General features: G+C 47.0%; 1 non-coding gene across 1 annotated transcript; it reads right to left on the bottom strand.

The window, feature by feature from the left end:
- Positions 1-1,592: 1,592 nt before the first annotated feature.
- On the bottom strand, positions 1,593-1,664 carry TRNAM-CAU (transfer RNA methionine (anticodon CAU)). The gene has a single exon. It is a non-coding gene; the product is annotated as a tRNA-Met (tRNA).
- Positions 1,665-19,026: the final 17,362 nt, after the last annotated feature.

Below are 19,026 nucleotides of genomic sequence, written 5' to 3'. Positions count from 1 at the left end.
ATAAAGTATAATGCACCCCCATAGTCATCTATAAAGTATAATGCACCGCCATAGTCATCTATAAAGTATAATGCACCCCCATAGTCATCCATAAAGTATAATGCACCGCCATAGTCATCTATAAAGTATAATGCACCGCCATAGTCATCTATAAAGTATAATGCACCGCCATAGTCATCTATAAAGTATAATGCACCGCCATAGTCATCTATAAAGTATAATGCACCGCCATAGTCATCCATAAAGTATAATGCACCCCCATAGTCATCCATAAAGTATAATGCACCGCCATAGTCATCTATAAAGTATAATGCACCGCCATAGTCATCTATAAAGTATAATGCACCCCCATAGTCATCCATAAAGTATAATGCACCCCCATAGTCATCCATAAAGTATAATGCACCCCCATAGTCCTGGTAACTGTGGAAGACTAAATTAGCTGTAGATAAGGGGCCGGCACATTATAACCATTATATGCCAAGGTCGTGTGAATGCAGTTAAACATTTTCCTGAAGACGCTGGTAAAATACCAGTTCACAAAAAGTACTGGACAAACGCCAGCAGCGGAGGACGTCTAATAAGCGCTCAGGAAACAACCAAAATAAGGCGAAAAAACTGCACTAGGGAAATAAACGCTGACGTTTTCTGAAGCGTCTTCCTCTTTAGAACCGCAGCAGGCCACTCGCATGAGAAAGCCGCTGCGCAGAGGTTATTTATACTGGGAGAAATCCGCACCTGGAATCCGCCTGGTCTCTGATGTTTCCCCAGCTCAGGCGGATGCGAAGCATTCTTTCCTTTCCATGGTTTACAGCCTTTTGATGGATACACGACTCCAAGCGGAGCCATGAGGAATCCGCATCAGAGACCGTCCCATCTCAGTCCCAGCACAACAAATCACCGACTTGCTGCAGTCAGTCCGCACATTTCCCATTGGACTGCATAGGAGCATTCCTGCGGTATTGAAGAGGTTAATCTACTTATAGACCCTTTTCTACATACATGCACACACCTAATAACTTTTGGGCGTTTGTTGAAGGGTTTTCCTGGTACTATGCTAATAAGGTAGAACACACTTGCACCCTGCAGCCGCCATTCCTGCCGCGGCTCTAACGGTGACGCCGCTGGCCCCTGCCTCTGACTGTGCGGGCTGAGTCCGGTCTGCGCACTGCCCCCTACAGACACAGCAGTTAATAGCAGCCAGGGCCAACAGCACCATCTGTCTGCAGCAGACCTGTACTACAGCTCTAAAAACTCCACAGACATTTATCGGTGCTGACCGTGTAGCTCACTGTGTACATTCCCGTTATCGCCGCGAGTGGTGATTGCTGCTCAGTTCATCTTGGATTACAGCTAATAAATTTTACAAAAAGTATAAAAAAATCCACAATGTAGTTATAGCAAAGGGGAAAAATAATGATGATGACAGTGTGACATTCGAACAGTTATAATAACTGTGCTGCTAAATTATGTAGTTATTTTCATGTATGTGTAGCTAATAACAATATTTGTATTATAGAATAACAATAATAAAACGGGTAGATGAATATATAGATGAATATATAGATAAATAGATGAAAAAAAAAATGTTCTAGCAGAGGATGGTTTCGATCCATCGACCTCTGGGTTATGGGCCCAGCACGCTTCCGCTGCGCCACTCTGCTCCTACTGTAGTGTGGGCTTCTGAGTCTATAACACCAAGTCCTACCCAGTGAGCAATGTCAGACACAGCTTTATAGACAGAAGGTGAATTTTTAGTTTTTATCTATAGTTAAATTCATTACAGATTTAAACTATAGTTGTTGGTGACTCATTCAGTGTTGAAAAACATAAAAATTGTCATGTATTGCCATGGTAATATCTAGTATATATCATGTATTTATTTTTTTAAACTTATCAAATGCCTGTTTAGTAAAAAACAAGTTTTTGATGCAGATTATTACTTCTTATTGTATGTGTAATGTTTTTCTTCAATCATTCAGTGGTCAAATGTAGAATTTTTTTTTTTTTTCAAACAGGAACGCCTCAAGTTTTAACATGTTACTTCTTCATACACATAAAAAAGGTGGAAAAAGCAACAACATGTTTTCTCATTAAAATAAACAGGGAGGTTATTCAAACAGATTTTGGAACAGAATCCAAAATCCACATCAGAACTCCGTGTGAAAAAACTCTAAGGGTATGTTCACATGGAATTCTTTTATGTGGATTTTGAAGAGGATCTGCTTGAAATTCCCGATAAAAAACTTAGGGGATGTGCAGACGATCAATAAATGCTGCGGGTTGGACGCTGTGTACTTGTGCCAGATGTCACAGCATAGTGGATGGGATTTCAAGAAATCTCATGTCTACTATCTGACCACAGACGGCCGGGCTCACCAGCGGAGATGGACATGCAACACGTCTATCCAGACCACAGCATGTCTATTTATCTTGTCTCTGCAAGAGAAACTTCACCCGTACAATGTAATGTATTGGATTCCGCACGGTTCAGTAATCACATGCAGATTCACCTGCATTCAAAAGCCGGCAGCGTGGAAGGATTCCAGCGTTGCTTGCAGCTGCAACCGCTGGTGGGCAGATAGCAAGGCTCTTACCTCCACGTCCTCTATGGACCTGCCATCCTTCGCTTGGGCCAGCATGTCCAAGAGAGGGTCTTCCTCCCCATCCTCGGGCAGGTTGCAGACCGGTAGAACACAAGCTCCAAGTTCTTGATGGGCTTTCATCATATTGATGTGGAAGGCCTTTCTCCTACCCCGAGCATGGTTAAGAGTGACCATGTAGGTGACTGGGTTGAGCTGTTGTGTACAACGTACAGGCCTTCCCATGTCGCCTGAAGCTTATCTTTTGGTGCAGGGACCAGCAGCCACACCTGCTGACCCACCTGGTAGGTCCACTCCCTGGCATTCTGATCATACCAATGCTTCTGGTCAGCCTGGGCCTGCGCCATGTTGTCATGCATCAACCGTGTCAAAGTCTGCATCTTGTCTTAGAAGCGCGTGACATACTCCACGATGGACACTTCTGAAGGGCTTGGCTCTTCTTCCCAGGATTCCCTTACCAACCCAAGGGTCTCCCAGACTCGCCTGCTGTACAGGAACACGGCGGGGGGAGAACCCCGGCGAGGCCTGCGGAACCTCTCAGTAAGCAAATAGCAGGTGTGGGAGATAACACTCCCAGTCGCGTCCCTGGGGCTCAACCAGCATTTTTAGCATCTGTTTGAGGGTTCAGTTGAATCGCTCACACAAACCATTGGTTTGAGGATGATACGCGCCCTACACCAGATGCCTCACCTGCATTTTCTTACAGAGTGCCTCCATTAGGCGAGACATGAATTGAGTCCCCTGATCGGTATGCATCTCCCTGGGAAATCCTACATGGGAAAAGATGGCCAAGAGGGCATCTGCCACCTTATCAGCCCTAGTTGAGGACAGAGCCACTGCCTCTGGATACAGGGTAGCATAGTCTACCACAGTAAGGATGAAACGCTTTCCAGAGCTGATGGGTATGGCCAGTGGTCACACAATGTCCACAGTAATCCTCTGGAAAGAGGATAGATAGAAGTGTTGAGACAGCCGGGCCTTAGTTTTGCTGACCCCCAAGTGTCCAGTGAGTGGAATCTCATGGGCAATTTGTAACAACTCACCCCTAAATTGGTAGGGCCAGCTGTCTCTCCCTCAACCACTTCTGTTGGGGTTTACAGGGAACCGTCTCCTGGTACAACCACCCTTGTTCCCAGAATACCCTCTCCTTATCAGTCTTGGAGGTGGGCTTCTCGGCGAGTTTTCTCCAGGTCTCTAGGTTAGCATATGAGTGCAGAGCAGCCTGGAACTCCTGGCTGGAGGCAGCCAGAAGTGACGTTAAAGTCCTATCCTCACAGGGACCCTCTGGGACCTGCTGTGGGTCCGTTGATGGTTCAGTCATCCCTCTGACTGAGGAGGGTCCAGAAGGCAGGGCGTTACCTGCACTCTGGGCACTTTGACTGCAGGTGACAGAGGCTATATAGGCCGTCTCCACGGGGAATAGCACAGTCCCATCAGCCTGCTCGGCTATGGGTACTATCTCCTCATCCTCTCCATTACCTCAGGAGCAGTGCTATATATGGGGCAGTCACCATCAGACAGGTCACCTTCCTTTGTGGCACTGGTCAGTCATACGGCATTACCTTCTTCATGGTTCCCATGCCTCTCCTCATTCCCCTTAGCACTGATGCTTGGTCCTGTTAGGGGGTCCTCAGCAATATCACCTCGCAGCGTCACATGGCTGTGTCCTCCTGTACCTCCAGATACATCATTATCACGTAAAGCATGCACATTCACATCACTAGCATTAACATTACCATCAGTATCAGATCGGGGAGGGGTGTCAGGGACATAATACGCAAACATCCTCCCCAAATCAGTTCCTAACAAAACGTTGGTGGGTAAGTTTTCAGACACCACCACTTCCTTCACCCCACTCCCCTCACCCCAATCTATAAAAGCCCGGGCCATCGGCAAGGGACAGAGGACGCCCCCAATCCCGGTGACAGTCAGGGTTTTTGCTGGTATAATCTCTTCAGGGATCATCAGTTCAGGTCGGATGAGGGTTAGTTCAGCCTCTGTGTCCTTGAGGCCTATAGTGACAGTGTCCCCCATGGTGACTCCTCCCAACTGCCCCACCCACCAAAAGAACTGCTGCATTAGGCCCTGGGGCCTTGGATGGGGAGTTCTTCTTCTGCTTCTGCTTCTCTAGACAAGTGGCGCTGCAGTCCGACTGCAGAAATAACACTTGCGGGGATCAGCTGTTGGTCTGGCACTGGCAAAGGGAACAAGGCCTCTGGAGGGTCGTCTGGCAGGGGCAGAGATGGTTGATGACTTACCCCCCTTCCAGCTAGCAGTGACCGGCTTCTGCACCTCTGGATTACAGTTGGCCACATAGGCGTCAGTGATCTGCGCTGCTTTATCTCCTGATCCATCACGAACTGTCGCACCTCAGCCGGACAAAGATATAGGAACTGGTCTTTTACCATCAGTTCCTGCAGCTGCTCAAAGGTGGTCACTGACAGTCTTTGGACCCACTGCTCAAAGTGGGTTCTGATTCCATGCACCACATTGTTGTAGCTGTTGTGTGGTCCACGTTGGAGGTTCAGGAACTTTTTACGGTAGAACTCAGGAGTCAGTTGGTACTTTTTTATCATGGCCTGCTTGATGGCCTCAGTCTCCATCCTGGTCTCAAAGGAGAGAAGCAAAGGCCTCCAGAGCTTTTCCTCTGAGCCCTGGAGTTAAATATCGGGCCAATTTGTCCTCAGGCAGCTGGTACTCTCTACAGGCTTTCTCAAACGCCCGGAGAAATATGTCCAAGCCCTCATCCTTTTCCATCACTGGAGAGTGCTCTGGCCGGGGTTTAAAGTAAGGAGTGTTGTTGGACTCACTGCTGGACTGGGAAGATCTCCGCCCCTGGATTCGGGCTAACTCCAGCTGGTATTGTCTCTCTTTCCGCTCCCGCTCGGCCTGTCGCTCTTCAGTTCTCTGAGCCTCTCACTCAGCTCTCTCAGCCTGTTGCTGGGCTTGGGCCTGCCGCTCAGCTCTCTCGGCCTCTTGGTGTTGCTGAATCAGCTTCAGGCATTCCTCATGATCATCTGGGTGGAGTTGCTCCAAGACCATCCGCAGATAGGGGTCCACACTGCCCTGGTTGCGAGTAAGGCTGGTATTCACCGGTTGGACCTCCGCATCAGCACCACCTGCGCTTGGTCTGGCTTCTGGGTCACAAGAGCTCTGGTGAGAGACTGGCTCTGTTGCACATTGCATCACTGCCGCAATCATTTGGTGCCTAGTTTTGCCTAGGGGGTCAATCTGTTTTATAGTACAGTGGGCAATAATAGCATCCTTGGCCTGCTGATTATACCAGGTCTCTCCCAGCGTAGCTATAATTGCAAAATAAAAGAAAGGACAGAAAAATGAAGAGAAGGGGAGGGTGTAACTGCTACACACACAGTATTGTCTCGGATCTAATAAACACTGAGTTTGATCTTCAAAACTTTCTGCGCAGGGTCCTCGCAAGAACCGTGCAAGTTTTTAGTGAGAGGAATGATTGCTCAAACCAGATCACTAATGCTCTATGACCCCACCGCTCTGCCATCAATTTGTCAGGGAAACCCAACTTTTGTCCAAGTTCCATTTAGGAACTTGCAGCTCTCTAGTACCCCCTTACCCTCAGGTCAGTCAGGGAACTGCACCTAGGATATGTAGTCGCCGAGGAAAGCTGTCTTGTCACGTACTGGCTATCGGGCACTCTGCAGTGAGGGGGGTATACGGATCCCCAGTCCCAGGTCGGAAATACACATGTAGCGCCCCCACTGCCGCAGGGCCGAGGGGTACCCGGTACCGGGCCTACAAGTCTCTGCTCTGGGGTTGTCACGGCGGCTAGGCCCCGGTTCCGTGACCCTGCCGTGGGGCGCACAGTGAATGATAGGTGTGGATGACGGATGATGGTAATAGTGGTGCGGTGCAGTAAATAACGAGGACACCAGTTTGCAGTCTCTTTACCTCTTTACTGAAGATCTCTGGGTCCTCAGTCCAGAATACGGTCCACCAGGCTGCGCAAGTCCGGCCGGTCCAATGGCACCTCCAGAGTTCTCTTCACAGGTGGAAATCGGTGCCTTCCTTCTAGCGCTATGTGTTGCGGTCCTTCCCTGCTGTGCTTACGGAAAGTCCCCACAACCGTCGTGTCTGTTTCTTAAGTTCCCTCACAAGTCGATTAAATGATGTTCTTCTAATCCTCCGTCCCTCCCTGATATTCTGGTTGGAACGGCACCCGTTTGACGGGTAGGCTCGGAGCTCTTCCGGGACCCTAGAGTCGCCCCTCTCCACAGGTTGCCCCCCAAGACTTCATAGGTGATATGTGTTAGACAGCCCGCCTTAAACTGACTGTCCTGCCGCTGTTTAGAGTATTGCTTGAAGCTGATTGTTATAATACTCCCTCGGCGTTCCGGCCACCGGTAATGCGCCTCAGTAGGGTGTTGCTCCGGTCTTACAGCATGACCCCTACTGGTATTCTCCTATCGCTTGATCTCGTTTCTCACTCAGCACAATCTATCTCGCTTCTAGTCCTTTCTTAGGTCCCGCCGCTTCGCGGAGCTGGCGCGGACCCGTTACGTTCTTTCAAGTTGCCAAGCCTCTGTCAGGATCCCACCCCTGACAGAGACCCTACTGTCTCTTCCACCACAACACCCTCTGCCACCAGGTGTTGCTTCGTCCAATCCAGTCAGCTTTCTGATCTAACTTCCTGCCTGACCCCCAGTTTACCCACTATGGTGGGGAGTGGCCTAATGAATAGCACCCTTAGCTCCCCCCGGAGGCCCTGCTGTGAAATGTATTGGTGTCTGTGATACCTGATCAGATGAACTCCTTCAGTGCCATCGGACGCACCGTAGCTCCCCATAGTGGCGGAGCCACAGTACTGCAACGACCAGGACTCTGGGGCGCTGCACACACACAAACCTCTGATCCATCACTGCCATGGTTCCCAATAACACCAGGATGCTATGTTGCCACCAGTCCCTCGTTCGATACCAAAGCCTATATCGGGTCAGGAACCAACTCAAGGTAGTGGGATTTTGCGTGGAGTACGTGTTGGTTCGATCATAGAACAAAAAGAACGAAACTAGTAAATTTATAAGTTTACTCCAGAAAATATTGGCAGTGTTTACAAAAATACAAGATATATTACAAAAGGAGACAAAATACAATATGTACAGTTAGAAATTAAAAGGGATTAAAATATGAAACTTACTCTATCTCAGTCACAGGTAAGGTAAAGAAATGGATCAGCAGCACAGCATGTTGTCTAGCTGACTCTCCGGCATATGAATGCCTCCCAAAATGTGCATTTCAGTTTTATGCTTTGGCCACAAACCTAGAAACTCCTCCCTTGCTGACCTCACTGGTGGGCTGTGTTCAAGGGGGTACACCTTTTTTGGAACAATATTAAAATACTTCTATGTTCCTTATCTTTGGCTGAAAAGCTCACACGGTGACGATATTGACGTTACATTTTCCCCAAGCAAATTTTCCATTCTTTTGAGACCAATCATGGCATGTCTGCGTGTTACTGGGGGGCAGAAACTAATTTCCCAGGTTTCTGGTGGCCCTAAAGGCCGCAAAATGTTGCCATGCGTAGCCCCAATTACCCTGATCCTGGAAATCTATTTTTCTGTCTCTAGGATTATCGTGTGTTATGGAATTCGACCTGGAATATTATACCAGATAGACAAAGGAATTTTTGGAGGGAAACATCTACATTTAACTCTGCCAGAGCAATAAAAGTGACCATTTGCCTGAAGAGAGGGGGAGTGGATAGAATTCCACAGAGGGAGACTAAGGGTACGTGTCCACGTTCAGGATGGCCGGTGGTTTGGACGGAGCGGCAAACCCGCTCCGCCCTAAGCTCCGCCCCCTTCTGTGACGCAATGATGCCGGATGTGTTCATTGCACACATCCGGCATCATCGCATCCCACATATAGGGCCCTGTGTTTTACCTTGCGGTGGTGCAGCGTCCCCGCAAGGTAAATGGACATGCTGCGATCTTAAAAGACGCGCTGCATGTCTGGAATCGCAGGGCTGCCGGGTGCGTGTTACCACGCATAGTGGAGACGGGATTTGATAAAATCGCCTCCACTATGCTGTAACATCTGGATGCTGCGTGTTTGATGCTGCGGCTCTGCGCAGCGTCAAACACGCAGCGTTTCCTGAACGTGGAAACTTACCCTAAGGGGGCTGGCAATAGTGTGAGAGGAATGCAGCAGGAACTGGGTTTTACACAAACCACTGGGGGGAGGAGGAGCAGGCAGCTCTGTATGTGTGACAATAGACAAGCATACAATAGATGTGCACGTATCAAGGTATGCATAAAAATTAAAAATTATTAAAAAATGAGTCACTGTATATAAACAGACCAATTTAGCATGTAGCGGATAAGGTAAAATTCACGGGATTAAATATATATTTTGTATCACCGCGACTCGAGGTAACTACAGGACATTCCCCTACATTCCATTCATTCACAAAGTTTTACAGACAGGAGCACAACTGCATTAGCAGAGCTCCTGGGTGTAAAATGATTTAACCCCTTCAGATGGATTTACAGCGTGGGACAAGACTGATCGACGGAAGGTATGGAATATTGTTGTTTGTTTTGTTTACATTTATTTCGGGTGACAAGGGTCTTCAGGTGGATTGAGAGTATAATAAAATATTAAAACACCCAGTGTCTTTATTTCATTAAAATACTTTTGAATAATGTGTGTGTGTGTGTTTTATTAACCATTTCATACTATTGGATTAATAATGGATAGGTGTCATAATTGACGCCTCTCCATTATTAATCTGGCTTAATGTCACCTTACAATAGCAAGGTGACATTAACCCTTCATTACCCCATATCCCACCGCTACAGGGGAGTGGGAAGAGAGAGGCTAAGTGCCAGAATAGGCGCATCTTCCAGATGTGCCTTTTCTGGGGTGGCTGGGGGCAGATGTTTTTTAGCCAGGGGGGTCCTATAACCATGGTCCCTCCCTAGGCTATTAATATCTGCCCTCTGTCACTGGCTTTCCCACTCTGGTGGAGAAAATTGCGCGGGAGCCCACGCCAATTTTTTCCGGGATTTAACCCTTTAATAGCTAGAGCTTCAAAAATTTTACACACAGACACTTGTTACATTAGTAAAGAGGAATATGTAATAAAAAAGGGATATGAGACGGTTTACTGTATGTAAACCATGTCTCATATCATGTCCGGTTTGGGAAGGAGATAGCAAAGGCCGGCAATTGAATTACCGGGTTTTATGCTATCTTGCGCTGAATTAAATATATATATATGTGTGTCTCACTGACATATATATATATATATATATATATATATATATATATATATATATATATATATATATATATATATATATATACACATTCTATGTGTACACATTTATTCTACCTATTCTATTCTGTCAGTGTGATTTTACTGCACACCGTGCTGAATTACCGGCTTTTCTAGAGAACACCGCTGCGTATTTCTCTCAAGTCACACGCATGGTCCGTGTGCAATCCGTAATTTTCTCGCCCCCATAGACTTTCATTGGCGGACTTTTTGTGCAATACCCTGACAAAAGCAGCATGCTGCTATTTTCTACGGCCGTACAAGACCGTATAATACGGATCCGTAAAATACGGCAGATAGGAGCAGGGCCATAGAGAATCATGGTACCGTATGCAATCCGTATTTTCTGTGTCTCTCATACGTCTGTAAAACACGCCAGTGTGACGCCGGCCTTAATGTGTCTGTGTAAACCGTCAGTCTGGAGGGTATTCCGGAGTGCCTGAAGGATTTTGATGTATTCTCCGAAAAGGAGGCTGACGTTCTACCACCACACCGCCCATTCGATTGTGCTGCGAATCTCATCTGCACATTCGCCCCTCTGTGTCTCCTTTGGCCGCGGGATTCTTTTTTGTGAAGAAAAACAATGGTTGTTTACGCCCATGCCTCGATTTTTGAGAATTAGACAAGATCACCGTGAGGAATACTTACCCCCTCCCACTTATTCCTGAATTGTACAATCAATTGGTGGTTCTCTAAGTTAGACCATAGGAGAGCATATAATCTCATCCGCATGCAGCAGGGAAATGAGTGGAAAATGGGTTTCCTCACCTCCGAGGGTTTATTTAAGAACCTGGTTATACCCTTTTGTCTGACTAACATGCCAGCGGTATTTCAGAATTTCATTAATCATGTTTTTTCAGATTTCATTGGGCGCTTCATGGTGGTGTATCTGGATGATATTCTTATATATTCTGCTGATAAAATGAAACAAATGGGACATCTCCGTGCTGTTCTCCAGAGGCTCAGGGAGAACTCTCTCTTTGCCAAACTGGAGAAGTGTTCATTTTTTGTGCAAGAATTGTCCTTTCTGGGGTTTATTTTGTCTGCTGAGGGGTTTCATATGGACCGTGGAAAGGTACATGCTATTGTTAATTGGGTGCATCCCAAAGATCTCAAGGGTCATCAGAGATTTTTGGGTTTTGCCAATTACTATAGAAAATTCATCAAGGGGTTTTCACAGATGGTTAAACCCCTCACTAATTTAACTCGCAAAGGGGCTGATATCAAAAATTGGTCGGCTCCAGCTTTAGCGGCATTTTCTTCTTTAACCCCTTCATGACCCTGGGTATTTTTGTTTTTTTGTTTTCGTTTTTTACTCCCCTCCTTCCCAGAGTCATAACTTTTTTATTTTTCTGTCAATATGGCCATGTGAGGGCTTATTTTTTGTGGGATGAGTTGTAATTTTGAACGACACTATTGGTTTTACCATGTCATGCACTAGAAAATGGGAAAAAAATTCCAAGTGCGGTGAAATTGCAAAAAAAGTGCAATCCCACACTTTTTTTGGGTTTGGCTTTTCTGCTAGGTTTTTTCTATGCTAAAACCGACCTGCCATTATGATTCTCCAGATCATTACGAGTTCATAGGCACCAAACATGTGTAGGTTCTTTTTTACCTAAGTGGTGAAAAAAAAATCCAAACTTTGCTAAAAAAAAAAAAAAAAAAAAAATTGTGCCATTTTCCCATACCCGTAGCATCTCCATTTTTCATGATCTGGGGTTGGGTGAGGTCTTATTTTTGTGAGCCGAGCTGAGATTTTTAATTATACCATTTTGGTGCAGATAGATTCTTTTGATCGCCCGTTATTGCATTTTAATGCAATGTCACGGCAACCAAAAAAACGTAATTCTGGTGCTTCAATTTTTTTTCTCGCTATGCCGTTTAGCGATCAGGTTAATCCTTTTTTTATTGATCGGGCGATTCTGAATGTGGCGATACCAAATGTGTATATTTGATTTTTTTAATTGTTTTATTTTGAATGGGGCGAAAGGGGGGTGATTTAAACTTTTATATTTTTTTATTTTTTCCATATTTTTAAAAACTTTCTTTTTCTACTTTTGCCATGCTTCAATAGCCTCCATGGGAGGCTAGAAGCTAGCATAGCCTGATCGGCTCTGCTACATAGAGGCGAAGCTCAGTTTACCTCTATGTAGCAGAATTACTGCATTGGTATGAGCGCCGACCACAGGGTGGCGCTCATAGCAATCCGGCATCAACAACCATAGAGGTCTCAAGGAGACCTCTAAAAACAGCTGACATGTCCCGGCTTTGATGTGGGCTCACCGCCGGAGCCCGCGTGAAAGCAGAGGATCTGACCTCGGACGTACTATCCCGTCCGAGGTCAGAAAGGGGTTAAAAGAATGTTTTATGTCTGCCCTTGTACTGATTCAACCTGATCTGTCTAAGCCATTTATCATGGAGGTGGACGCCTCAGAGGTGGGAGTGGGGGCAGTGTTGTCTTAAGGGTCCACCACTTTAACCAATTTAAGACCCTGTGCCTTCTTTTCTAAAAAGTTTTCCTCTGCGGAAAGGAATTACGATGTGGGTAACTGGGAGTTACTAGCCATTAAATTGGCTTTTGAAGAATGGAGGCATTTTTTGGAGGGGGCTGTCCATCGAATCACGGTCATCACGGACCACAAGAACCTGTCTTATATTGAGTCTGCCAAACATTTAACCGCAAGGCAGGTGAGGTGGTCACTTTTTTTTTCTCGATTTCAGCTTTCCATCTCTTTTAGGCCTGGATCCACAACTTGGATCCAATATCTCCTTCTGAACCTCCTTCCTCCATTCTTCAGGACTGGGTGGTTGTGGCTGGAGTTTCCTCAGAGTTAGAGCCAGAGATTCGGGAGGCCCAGTCTCTTGCTCCTGCGTCCACGCCGAATAATACGTATTTTGTGCCTGTCCAGTATTGGTTAAGGGTGCTCCGGGAGTTCCATGACTCGGCTCTTAGTGGGCATCCGGGAATCTCGGCCACGTGCAAAGCCATCGCTAGGCTTTTTTGGTGGCCTTCATTGGCTTCTGATGTCGCTGTATTTGTGTTGTCATGTGAGACATGTGCCCATGCTAAAACCTCCCGTAACTGGCCAGCCAGGGAATTGGTGCCATTGCCAATTCCAGATAAACCTTGGACTCATCTATCCATGGATTTTATCATGGACCTTCCTCCTTCTAATGGTAAAACTGTGGTCTGGGTGGTGGTGGATTGGTTCAGTAAACAAGCGAATTTTGTATCATTGGCAGGGCTGCCTAATGTGGAAACTTTGACTAAACTTTTCATCAAGCATGTTGTGCCATTACATGGTGTGCCTGTGAGTGTGGTCTCTGATAGAGGGGTACAATTTGTATCTAAGTTCTGGAGGGCTTTTTGTAAAAGGCTGGGTATTAGTTTTGACCTTTTCTTCAGCCTATCATTCTGAGACCATTGGTCAGACTGAGAGGACCAATCAATATTTGGAGCAGATTTTGTGGTGCCTTGCCACGTCTCGTAAGGATGATTGGTGCTCTTCATTACCATTGGCAGAATCCACATTTAATAATCATATTAATCAGTCCACTGGTCCTTCCCCATTCTTTTGCAATTATGGCTTCCACCCCCATTTTGGTGAATTTTCTCAGCTGGATTCGGGGTGTATTGGTGCTGATGTGGCAATTCATCGGTTGGGGGAGGTCTGGGAGGAGGTCCAAAGGAGCATTGGGGAGGCTGAGGGCAAGTATACATTTTTTGCTGATAAACGACGGTTGGTGGGGCTGGATTTCCAGGTGGGGGATAAGGTATGGTTATCCACTAAGAATATAAGGTTGAGGATTCCTTCTGCTAAGTCGGGTCCTAAGTTTATTGGACCCTACAAAATTTTGGAGGTAGTTAATCCTGTTGCCTTTCGCCTGCACTTGCCCCTGTCACTATGGATCCCTAATGTATTCCATAAGGCTCTTTTGAAACCGTGGGTGTCCTTTTCAGGGGACTCTCCGTCTCGTCCGCCTCCTGTTTTGTTGGATGATCAGACCGAGTATGAATGGATGGTGGATTCTCGGATGCTCCACCATTCACTTCAGTATCTGGTCCATTGGAGGGGCTACGGCCTGGAGGACCAGTCTTAAGTACCGGCTCACTCGGTCCATGCAGATCGGATGGTCCGTGTCTTTCATGCTCGGTATCCGGGGAAACCTGGGGGTCCGGTGGCCCCCATTGAGAGGGGGTACTGTCATAATCCAGTCCGGGGTTTGTTTCTGATTATTCTCTCCCCGGGATGGTCATGTGGGGTTTAATCTTCTTTGCCTCCTTTTGGGATCTGTCTGGCTATTTCAGTCTGCTGTTGCCTGCAAGCAGTGTCTGTTATAGTTCCTGTCTCTGGCTTGAGCAGCTGACCCGTTATACCCTGATTTGTCCTCTGTCCGTTTACCTAGGTCCCATTCCTGTGTTCCCCTGTGACTTCGCTGGTTGTAGTACTTGCTACTGGTGTCAAAAAAGGCCCAGGCAAGGTAACCCTTGTCGCCCCTGTGAGCTGCAGACCCACGAAAGCTGCTGGCCACAACCACAGTTTTGGCTGAGGATGCAGTGCTCATCATTACCCTAACAGTCACCCTCATCCTCTTCCTGCCCTGACAGTACAGTACATTCCGCATGAGCCTTAGATATCTGAGCCTCATCAGGATCACCTCCTCCCCCTGGGGGCTTGGACCCTACTTCGTCCTGCCCTGGATCCAAGCTAAAATAAAAAATTGGGCATCAGTGTAGATGATTTCCTCCTCTTGACTCTGTGAATCTTTGGAGTACACTTCTGATGCCCATGGCAGAGAATATGTGAACAGCTCTGCAGACTCACCCATCTGTGGTTCCCAACAGTCAGTTGGGCAGTTGGAGAGTTGTGACACGGGGATAGTAAGGGCAATTGGGGTGCCACCTCCATAGACTGTACTGTGTGTGATTTTGAAGTGGGGGAAGATGAGGAGGGGCCACTTGAAGCTGTGCTTGCCATCCACTCAAGCACATGGTCTTTCTGGCCCAAATCCACAAGACATACCACTGTGCATCTGCCAAAGAAAGGGAGTGGAGTAGTCCATCCAGTAACAGCAGTTGTCAGTTGTGTTTGGATAGGACGTGACGATGTTGGTTCAACTAGTGCTTTCATTAACATTATCACCCATTCTATGTACACCTTGAACACCAAGTTAATTCCTCCTTCCACCACGACCTCGCTTTTTCCAGTCATGTTGCTCAGATAGTGTGCTACAAGCACACTATTAGCAACAAAAAAATAAGATTTTTTTTTACTCTGCACCAGCTCTGCACACAGCTGAATTTCAGTGGCACTAAATTACAAGTTGAAATATGGCATGCTGAATCACGTTAGTAACAGAAGAAAGGTTTTTTTTCAGTGTGGTTGAGACCTGTATGCAAAAGAATATTTGCTCCAAACAATTTCAAACTCAGATCTCCCCTACTGCATCACGTTAGTAACAGAAGAAAGTATTTTTTTAGTTTGGGTGAGGTCTGTATAGCATAGAAGATATTGTCCAAACAATTTCAAAGTAAGATCTCCCCTACTGTATCACATTAATGCCAGAAGAAAGAATTGTTCCAGTGTGGATGAGGCCTGTATAACAAAGAATATACGCTCCAAACAATTTCAAACTGAGATATCCCCTACTGTATCATGTTAGTAACTGAAGAAAGAATTGTTTCAGTGTGGTTGAGGCCTGTATGCTAAGAATATTTGCTCAAAACTATTTCAAACTCAGATCTAGCCTACTGTATCTCGTTTGTCAAAGAAAAAAGTATTTTTTTTTACTCTGCATGAGAACTGCACACAACTGAATTTCACCACAACAAAATGAGAAGGTAGGATATGGTGTAATGTATTACATTTGTAACAGAAAAAATTTTTTTTTTTTTACTTTCCAACAGCTCTGCATACAGATGAATTTAACCAACACTAAATGACAAGTTGAGATATGGCATACTGAATCACGTTAGCAACTAAAAAAAGTTTTACTCTGCAACAGCTCTGCACACAAATTAATTTCACCACCACAAAATGACAAGGTGGGATATGGCGTGCTGTATCACATTTATCAACAGAAAAAAATAATTTTTTTTACTCTGCAACAGGTCTGTACACAGATGAATTTCACCGCAACAAAATGAGGTGGAATATGGCATGCTGTAACACATTTGCAACAGAAAAAAAGTTTTTTTACTCTGCAACAGCTCTGCACAAAGATGAATTTCTCCGCCACTAAATGACAAGGTGAGTATCACGCCGTTCTGTCTGTATCTGGTTTTCAGCGTAACAATGCATGTCTTTGCTTTAACCCTTTGCTCCTTTCCCCCAAATTGAGCTGGGATACTGTTGGCTGTTACCTGTATGGAGCCTTCTCAGTTCCCTGATTTGCTGCATAGCCGTACATGGGTGGGGTTGGGTCTTTGCTCTGCTGCATGACCATCCGCTTGTGCGGTCCCTGGTTGCCGCTGTGGAAGCTGTCCGCGGGTTGCGAGGTCATTTGCAGCTGGTGCAAGACATTCCACGTGTGTCTGGGCATGCAGTCGCTGCCAGGTGCCCTAAGCCACAGTTCCTGCACTGATTGTACTGTAATGGTTTCTGCTATTATCAGGGTTAGTGTGTGTACTTGAAATGCTGTCCCCAGCCAATTGCTGAGGGGCAGCTCCTATATAAAGTTCCCCTGCCCTATGGGCGGGGCCGGAGCTACTCACAAAGCTCCTGAACTTTGCTATGTGTGTTTGTGCTCCTGCACCTCTCCTGTCTATGTTTTGGTACCAAAGACTTTGCCTTGAGTCCTGTTTTGTCCTGTTCTGGTGCCTGTCCTGGAGGCGGTAAATCCAGGCCTGAATCCTTGATCCTATATCTGTCCTGTACCTTACCCTGTCTGAACTGTGTCTGCTATGTTATGTTCCTGGAGACCCTCTGCGTCTGGAGTCTCACACCCAGTGACTTTGAGTCTCTTGTAACCGGTGTTTCTGCTGAGCATCTACTACGCTGTGCTCTGGATACCATGCGGTGCTAGTGTGGCGCCCCAGGGTCCAGGTCATCACAGTAGCATTGCTCTCCTCTCAGAGAGAGTGATGTTACGTTTGGAAGCGATGAAGGATACCTCTTATCAGGTAACCACTACACACACAACATGTTCACACTCCAGGCCACAAGGGGGAGCTTTTGATCCTATATACTAAGTGACTCCCCTATATATATTGTGGTTTGGAGGGAAAGAGAGGTCAGACTGTGAGAGACAGAGAAGAGAGCAGTCTATAGGCCTGGAGGGGCCATTCAGCCAGAAAAGTGCTGAAGCTCCTGGACAGAGATTATACCTACAGCAGAACATCATTGAGTGAGCGTGAAGGAGAGCAAAGCATAGGAGAAAGATATCAGGGGAGACCAGCTACGAGCAGGCTGCCACCCTCTGAGGCGCAGATAACTGGTAGCCAGACCACCGAGGTTGTAAGGACTCTACGACTTACATCACAGACCGGCAGGACAGCTGAACTGCAAGTTACCTGTCCACCTTAACACCCAGGAGACACGGTGACACCTATAGAGCCCGGGGTGTGCTAGAGTCCTTGTAAAAAGGCTCAAGTCACCAGTCATACGGGTTATGTCCTATCCTATATGGGCGACAGAGAGAACAACTGTGAGGACCTTATGTGAAGCCATAGGCAGTAAGGGACTACAACACCACCGCACTTTGAGGAAGGCTTTTAACTCCCACCTGGTAAAGGGGACTCTGCATTCACTTTCAAGCCGGCCGGACCCTGCCTGCCCTGTGATCTGGTGCCCTGGACTGTGGCTGCCTGAAGTCTTCAGTAAACCAGGAAAAGAGACTGCAAACCTGTGTCCTCGTTCCTTACTGCACTATTCACCATCTTCCATCTGCACACCGGGAGCCCTGGGGATACACTTCACCTGTGGGAAGCTATACCATCTAGCTGCCATAACATCACCCCAGAGGACCCCTTAAAGCAGCGTCGGTCCCCACTGACTGAATACCACAGGTGGCGTCACGAACATAAACTTTATTCATTAAATCCCTTTAAAGACTTTCCCCTTTTACATGGGCGCCCAGGGCCACGGACCAGGTCACCACCGTGACATCCCCCTGTGAACACCGGACCTGGTACCGGGTACCCCACGGCCCTGGCAGGCGACTCACTAGCTCCAGGCAGGCCCAGCAATCCTGCGGATTTAGCACCATTTCACTTGAGTTCCTTCCTAGGTCCGATGCCCGGAGCCTGATGACCGCAGTCTGGAACCTGATGACCGCTGTCTGGAGCTTAGAGCCTGATGACTGTGGTGGTGCCTGCAAGTCATGTCGGATGTCCAGAACTGAATGACTCCTGTCTGATGTCTGCCGGTGACCCTGGGACCAGATGTCCTGATGTCCTGTCTGTACCCTAATGTCCTGCCTGCGTCCTGATGATATCGTGTTCCCTGATGTCCTTCCTGTGTCCGATGTCCTGATTTAACTGATGCCCTGGGTTGCCACGCCAGTGTCCCAGCCGATGACCTGGGCTGCCACATCAGTGTCCCAGATGTCTGTCCGGTATTCCTGATGTCCTGATGCGCTGCCTGTGTCCTGATGTCCTGATGTCCTTCCTGTGTCCAGATGTCCTGATGTCCTGTCTGTACCCTGATGTCTTGCCTGCATCCTGATCAGGGCCGGACTTAGCCCAAAAGGCGCCCTGTGCGAGACTGCAGGACGGCGCCCCCCCCCCTCCAAACTTTGAAAGAAAACAATAACTCTTTAATATTCACAACAACACGTTTACTTAGAAAACTTGTGTTTCCCTGCAAAACACTTGAAGAAACACTAATATTGCAATAACGGGAATTATAAAGTGCTTTAAAGCGGACCAAAAGGAAAAAATGACGCTTGGTCCAAAGCCATATGGGCTGACAGCCAATCAGGGTGCAGAGCGGCGGCCTGCAAGGCCAAACACCGCCCTGCACTCTGATTGGCTGTCAGCCCAACGCTGACAGCCAATCGGAGTGCAGAGATGATGGCCAGCATGGAGAAGAGTTCCGGACGGGTGGCAGCAGGTCGGGTGCCGTGCGGACCAAGAGTCATTCTATGACTTTTGATCCACCTTAATACTAA

The sequence above is a fragment of the Ranitomeya variabilis genome, chromosome 5 (genome assembly GCF_051348905.1).
Source record: "Ranitomeya variabilis isolate aRanVar5 chromosome 5, aRanVar5.hap1, whole genome shotgun sequence".
NCBI classification, from domain to species: domain Eukaryota; kingdom Metazoa; phylum Chordata; class Amphibia; order Anura; family Dendrobatidae; genus Ranitomeya; species Ranitomeya variabilis.
Note: the sequence above shows the minus strand (reverse complement) of the source record. Positions and strands in the feature narration are given on the sequence as shown.